This window comes from Malaclemys terrapin, chromosome 4 (assembly GCF_027887155.1).
Source record: "Malaclemys terrapin pileata isolate rMalTer1 chromosome 4, rMalTer1.hap1, whole genome shotgun sequence".
Lineage (NCBI taxonomy): Eukaryota > Metazoa > Chordata > Testudines > Emydidae > Malaclemys > Malaclemys terrapin.
In genome coordinates, this window is record NC_071508.1 from 147,997,693 (window position 1) to 148,005,040 (window position 7,348).

Sequence of the window (7,348 nt, forward strand, 5' to 3'; positions counted from 1 at the left end):
CGCCGCACCCGGGCCCGGCCCATTGGTCAAAGTCGCGGTCACTCACCGCTCCCGCCCCGCCCCTTCCGCCCCCCACTTCCGCTCCCGAGGGGCCGGCTGGTGGCCGCGGGAACAGGGCGCTGCGGGAGCCTAGCGGGGGGCAGAGGGAGCCGGGGCCCAGCGGGGCCCCGCGGGCCGCGTTCCTGGGCCTGGGCCCGGCCCCTGCACGGCCCGGGGCCAGCAGGGAAGGACATGAGTCAGCGGCCGCGGGGAGCTGCTGTTACACAAGGCGGAGCCGGGCGGAGCGGAGCCGGGCGCGGCTTCTCGCTGTTCGTTAACCCCGCCAGCGCCTGCAGCCCCGCGGCTGCTGTTACCACAACCACCCGCACCCGCAAATCACGTGCACCGACCAGCCTGTGGGGCGTGCGCCCCTCCGCTGCCCCTGCCCCGCTAGCGTCTCTGAGCGTCCCTCTGTCTGCAGTCCAATGATGGCCCTTGGCCATGTGTGGCCGCTAGGCGAGGGCCAGGCTCCAGGCGTTCCCTTTACGGGGGAGTAGATCGATTACCAGAGAGACCCGGAGTAACGGGACCAACGTCGAGTGGTGAGAAAAGCTTGGGCGCTTACCCAGAGCTCGGCTTCAGGTTCTCCCGCGCTGACCTGAAGACGAGCTCCGTGTAAACGCCAAAGCTTTTCTCTCTCGCCCACAGAACTTGGTCCAATAACCCATATTACCTCACCCGCCTTCTCTCTCCACTATCCTGGGACCAGCACGGCCACAACCCCACTGCATATAGAGATCACAGCACAGCAGTAGCTCTGGTATAGTTAAGGATGAGCTGCTTCCTGTGTAAATGGAAAAGTTTTAAGTTTTAAAATCTACATCCAGAGTTGGTTTGCTTTGAACACTGCTGTGCCTCATGTGAAGGTGGAATAGGGTTAGTGGTCCACAGTTGGGGTAATTTGAGCCAGGGATTCCTAAGACATAGCCTTCCTAATATATATATATATATATATATATATATATATATATATATATATATTTGCACATGCTTAGGGCTCAGAAGAGGCATACCCTTCCCAAACTGATTGGTCACTCAGCATTTAGCTGTGTTAGCGCACAGCCTCCAGTGCCCTTTGGAGAACCAGTATAGAAAAACGTATTGTGAGTAAAGATTGTAAGTCTGGGTCAGCACAAGCTAAACTGATGCACCTGCCTGAAAGGGTGAAGTACGTGTGTGCAGCAAAACAAGGGCCCTGCTGAAACTAGAGGGTTCCAGACAGGCTGTTGTCACAATAACTGGGTGGCTCTCGGTGACATACTGTATGAATTGAACTTGAGTGACGTCCATGCACTCAGTTTAAGGCATACTCTGTAGTTTTCAGAAAATGTGTTATTTGTGTGTTCCTTGTTCTCTGCCTGCAGGCAGCAGGGGCTCCTTGTGGAAGTCTTGCCCCAAAACCAAAATTTCTGGTTTAAGAGCAGTACTTTTAAAAGTGCTCTAAAATCCACCTACAGGCTGATTTTTACTATAAAAGTAGTCCAAAGAAACTAACACTAAACAAAGGAAAGACTATTAAGCAGCTCGGGTAATGTAATGACTACTCAGATGGTTCACCTTTTCCTGAACAGAACTGACCCTGATCTAAGGAAAGAAAGAGAGACAGCCCCCCTAACATAAGATGCTCATAAGATTTTCAGATTCTTATAATTTTTTGGTGCAGAGCTAGAGAAAATGGGGGGATCAGAGCAGGGAGGGGGCTTTGTCAACCTTCACCCCTTAGGGCTGTTCTCTGGCACAGCTAGTGAGGGGCCAGCACACCTCTGGACAACAACCCTTATTAGGGCAAGGGATCATCCAAACACTACATTTGAAAACCCAGTTTGATGACTAATGCTTTGACAAAGATCTGGGTTGCCACAAAGTAGTTTCTCTGTGGTCTCTCACTACATAAGGGATCCTTGTTCATTGGGAGCTCAGAAGCACTGACAGAGCAGAAACATGAGGAAGTGGGAGCTGAGCATGTCCTCCAGTGACATATTTTGGGGCAGAGGAAAGTAGAGCCATCTGTGCCCTTCCCTACAAATAATCCCCACAATTCTTCCACAGGGCTCTACTAGGCCAACAGAGGAGGGCTCAGGAGCACCCCTTCCTTCCATTATTCCCCTCCGTTATGCTACCTCCAGCAGGGGGGAAGGAACATCAGTTCCCCCCTCCCCCCTGCTGTTTCTGGGGGAAAGGGGAGGTCAGACCAGGAGAGAAAAGAAAAGAAGTGGGTCAGCTGTGGAGAGAGCAGAGTCAGCTCTGCTTCCTCAAACCTCTCCCTTTCTGTTCAAATAATGTCCCCACAGTGCTGAGAGCTGGATGGAGAGGTGGGAATTAACCTATTCAGTGCATGGTACAGGCTGAGGTGGGGTGAAGAGCTAAGAACAGGCATGCTTGTTGCAGGGTCCAGACATACCAAGCAGAGACCCAAGCGAGCAGTGAAATCGGGATGTTTGACACATGGCCCGGAGAGTGCAGCTGGGAGCTGGGAACCAGCCTGTGCACTACACCCAGGCCTGGTCTACACCTAAAACTTAGGCCAACCTAGCTACAATGCACATCCCTGAAAGAGGTAGGGTGTGTCTACGGTAGTGCAGCGCCGCTATGGCGCTGCAGCTGTGCTTCTCTAGTGTAGATGCTCCTTCCTACATCGATGGAAGGGGTTTTGTATTGCTGCAGTTAATCCACCTCTCTGTCAGGCAGTGGTTAGGTTGACAGGAGAATTCTATCAACCTAGCTACATCTACAGTGAGGGGGTAGGTTGACTGAACTCTGGCACTTAGGGAGTGAAATTTTTCACTGCTCTGAATGACATAGCTAGGTCAATCTAGTTATTAGATGTGGATCAGGCCATAGTTAAGCTGACCTAGGCCCCAGTATAGATACCACTAAGGTGATGGAAGAATTCTTTCATCAACCTAGCTACTGCCTCTTGAGGGTGTAGATTTACTACAGCGACACAAAATTCTGTTCCAGCACAGTACCAACTGTCTATGCGACAGTACTGTAGCTGCAATTGTGCTGCTATAATGTAGACATAGCCAGTGTTGAGAGCGGGGTGAGGAGCTGAGAACAGGCATACTCCATGCACATAGTAGGCCCCCAATTGCTGTAATTGCAGGAGTTGGGGCAGGGGGGAATGAGAACACCCAGTGAGATGGTTGGAACAGTTTAGCTGGAGCAGAAAGCTGCTCAGATCTATTGTTTCAGGCTGCATTCATCTCCATGGGGCTTCTTCAGCTGAGAAGAGCACACTGAGATGAATGGACCACTTCACACCTCTCTGAGTCTCCTATTCTGCTAAGAGTCAGCTAAAGACAGGGAAAGAAAGGGGGGGGGGGATTTGGAAGTGCTGTTGGAGGGGTCTATATCCTGGAGGGGATAGTGGGGTGATGAGAGGGAGTGAGAAAGAGATGCCAGTTTTCTCCTAGGTGTTTAAAGCTACTGTAACCTACATGGAATAAAGCTTTCAAAATACTATGAAATAACTGTCTTTGTTTTCCCTCCCTACCCTGTTCACACCTTCACCCAAAAAAATCCAGAGTGTCATTTGACTATAAACAAAGTTTGTAGGAAGGGGAAGAGCCACTTATGAACCATGTAGCATCTTTTCCCTAGTATCAGTTCAGCTGCAACCCCCCGTGATAACCGTACCTCCCTAACTAAAAACTCTCTCTACTAATAATAGCTCTTCTGTTTAAAACACTAGGAAATTTACCAAAAACAAAAACAAACAAAAAACACCCAACCCTTAGTTAATGCAGAGTTAAGCTTGCCTGATGGTGTTTCATGCCCTTCCAGAACAGCAAGTTCAGCTGCATTCAGATCTCTGAGAATCAGGGAATATGGTTAAGGTATACACCATCCTCACCCCCAACACAGTCACAATTCTGCCCTTGTTGAGTGGTGCCCCATCATGCCCATAACACACACACACTAGTATTCTACCCTTGCAGATAGCTCTTTGCTGCAGTTAGTCACCACATCCTCTCTGCTGCAGAACTTCCCCCATCTTCGAGGCATATCCTCTGGTTCTTTTGTACTGCAGTATGAGGAGACACTTTGATTCTTTCCTGCTGAATTATGGGAGAACCTGAATGTCCTTCTGCACATGGGGGATTGTGGGAAGGCACTGGAGGACTATTGGCACCTACGTAGTTTAACCTGCATCGTCACTGCAAAGCGTAGGGGTTACTAGCCCAAGTGAAAGCAGAACCGGGCCAACTAGCCCCAGTTGAAAGCATCACTTAACCGGGAGGAGAGGTTTCTGTAGGTGGATGGGAAGGGGTTTAGGGGCAACACCCAGGTAAGATCCTGTACAAACAGTGAAGATGTACCCACACTCTGGAAATAGAGCACGTAAACACTGTATGACTCAATCAAAACACTTATTTGCTAAGGCAAAACTTGGGTATATAGTCAGGAGCTGCCTTCACCTGACCTACACTCAAACTGCCCCACACTTGCTAAATGTTACCCTTTCACCCTTGCCTTTATGGTTCCTTCTAAGACATTAATTTCACTTACCCCTCCCGAGACCTGGAGATCAGTCATATCTGCCTCTAGCATACGGACAATCCCCATGATCTCTGCACACCAGCACGGATGCACCCTACAGAACTCAGGACTGAAATGAGGCATACTTCATCCCTCCAGGTAAATGTGCACCTCTCCTAATATCACAGTGACAACTCTTCCAAACTGCTTCAACTAATCCCTCCACCATTCAATAGTGAGTACACCTGGAGTGCATGTAGGTAAAGGTGACATTCAAATCTGGAATACAGCACAATGACACCTCACAGTCCTTCATGTCTACTTACCGTGGCACCGCTACTTGCTGAACCATTCCCAGTGGCTATTGCCAGCTCTGGGGGCTCCGGGGACACAGAGTTAAGGTTGCGTTGCAGAGGCGGTGTGTACGCTAGCTCTGTATTTCCTGGTTTACAGAGGTTTGAGTTCAGCAGAGCCTGACATTCTGGAAGGACGAGAGACACCGTAAGGACACCCCAACTCTGCATTAACAGCATTTTTGGTTGGCAAATATATGCGGAGTTCAGTACCAGCGAGCAGTACTGAACGCCCCCCATCTGCCCTTCACCAGCTTGTATTGCTGTGTTAAGAGATTTTACTCAATGGAAAGATATTTCACTTCTTTTTTTAAACAAAGGGCACATCAAGACAGCAATTCAAACCCTCCCTGCTGAGAGCTGTACCTATATAAGTACATTCCTCACTGTTTTTCTCTCTGCTGCTATTGGTTTTGTTTGTGATTCAACTCACCTTAATTCCCCTCACCCTTCCCCTAACACAATAGACAGCTTTTAGTAATCCCCTTGCCCACTCCGTTCCTCCTTCCCTCTCCCAAGAGGCTCCTCCCACCACTACACTTTCCTGAGGTTTCCTAGGCTCTCTCCATTCCAATTGCCACTGAACCTTCCGATTCTAACCTTCCATGCCTGGTAGGAGATCACCTCAAGCATTCTCACAAGAACGGTCATACTGGGTCAGACCAAAGGTCCATCTAGCCCAGTATCCTGTCTTTCAACAGTGGCCCAATGCCAGGTGCTTCAGAGGGAATGAACAGAACAGGTAATCATCAAGTGATCTCATTGCTCTTTCAATAGCAGTGGAGAGGACAAATCACAGCACCCACGTGTTCTGTTTCATAAGCCATATAACTAAGGCCCTACCAAATTCACGGTCCATTTTGGGCAATGTCATGGTCATAGGAATTAAAAAATCATAAATGTCATGATTTCAGGTATTTAAATCTTAAATTTCACAATATTGTAATTGTAGGGGTCCTGACCCAAAAAGGAGTTGGGCGGGGGTTACAAGGTTATTATGGGGGGGTTGCGGTACTGCTACCTTTACTTCTGTACTGCTGCTGGTGGCAGCGCTGCCTTCAGAGCTGGGCAGCTGGAGAGCGGCGGCTGCTGGCCGGGAGCCCAGCTCTGAAGGGAGAGCCACCGCCAGCAGCAGTGCAGAAGTAAGGATGGTCTGGTATTGCCACCCTTAATTCTGCACTGCTGCCTGCAGAGCTGGGCCCTCCATAAGCAGCCACCCAGCTCTGAAGGCAGCAGCGCAAGTGTAATGGTGGCATGGTGTGGTATTGCCACCCTTACTTCTGCACTGCTGCTGGCAGGGTGCTACCTTCAGAGCTGGGCGCCGGGGCAACAGCCGCCGCTCTCCAGCTACCCTGCTCTGAAGGCAGCGCAGAAGCAAGGGTGGCAATACTGCGACCCCCCCTAAAATAAGCTTGTGACCCCCCTGCAACTTCCTTTTGGGTCAGGACCCCCAATTTGAGAAATGTTGGTCTCCCCTGTGAAATCTGTATAGTATAGGGTAAAAGCACACCAAAGACCAGATTTCACGGTCCGTGCCACGTTTTTCATGGCCATGAATTTGATAGGGCCTTACATATAACACAATATTGTAATTCGTAATATGTCTTTATTAGCCACAAATAAACATAGCAGCTGCCTGAGAGCTCCTCAGTTAATGAGATGTACATGCTCTGGGACAGTGTACAACTGAATACTACACATGGAAATCACACTGCTAAATTGATCTGCAATTATCAAAATGGTAAAAGGCACTCTGACTGAAAGCAAGGGTGATCGGAAATCCGAGAAGGAATTTACAAGGATGGGCCTGAAATATTTCTCAGGCCTGGTTTATACAAGTTGACTTCTGTTGACCTAGTTTTGCACGTCTACACCAAAGTTTATCTCCTGCTGACATAAGTACCTTATTACAGCAACACAATAACACCGCCTCCCAAAGCGACTCAGAGCCATCGTTGATCTACTTAGGTCAATGCAGTGACAGCAGACACTGCATTACTGAGTGGACCCTAACAGTCCTTCAGCAGCTGTCCCACAATGCCAGTCTCCTCGATGGTGGCTGCTTCCGTCACAGCCACCGGAAACCCACACGCCTCCCTACCTTTTTAAAAATCACTTATCAATGCCTTTTCCTGTATGCCCACCTTGGGCAGCACACCTACCAGCTCACCTGTTGTGTGAATCTGACCACAGAGCCTCCCCGCACCCACCCACCCACGCTCCTGCTGGGAGCAGGCAAGATGTCTTCTCCCCACAGCCCAAGAGGATCCAAGAGGCTGTGCAAGCCCAGCTACAGAACAACTATAGAAACACAGAAATCTACGTAGAGATTGCACAGGGGATGCTGAAATGGAAGTACAACACAGAGGAGCAGCAGGGCCATATGCAAGCCAAGGAACTTCACCAGGGATACCAGAAGGTGAGGGAGGGCAGCAAGAAGTCTGGTGCTGCTCTGCAGACCTGCCATTTTTACA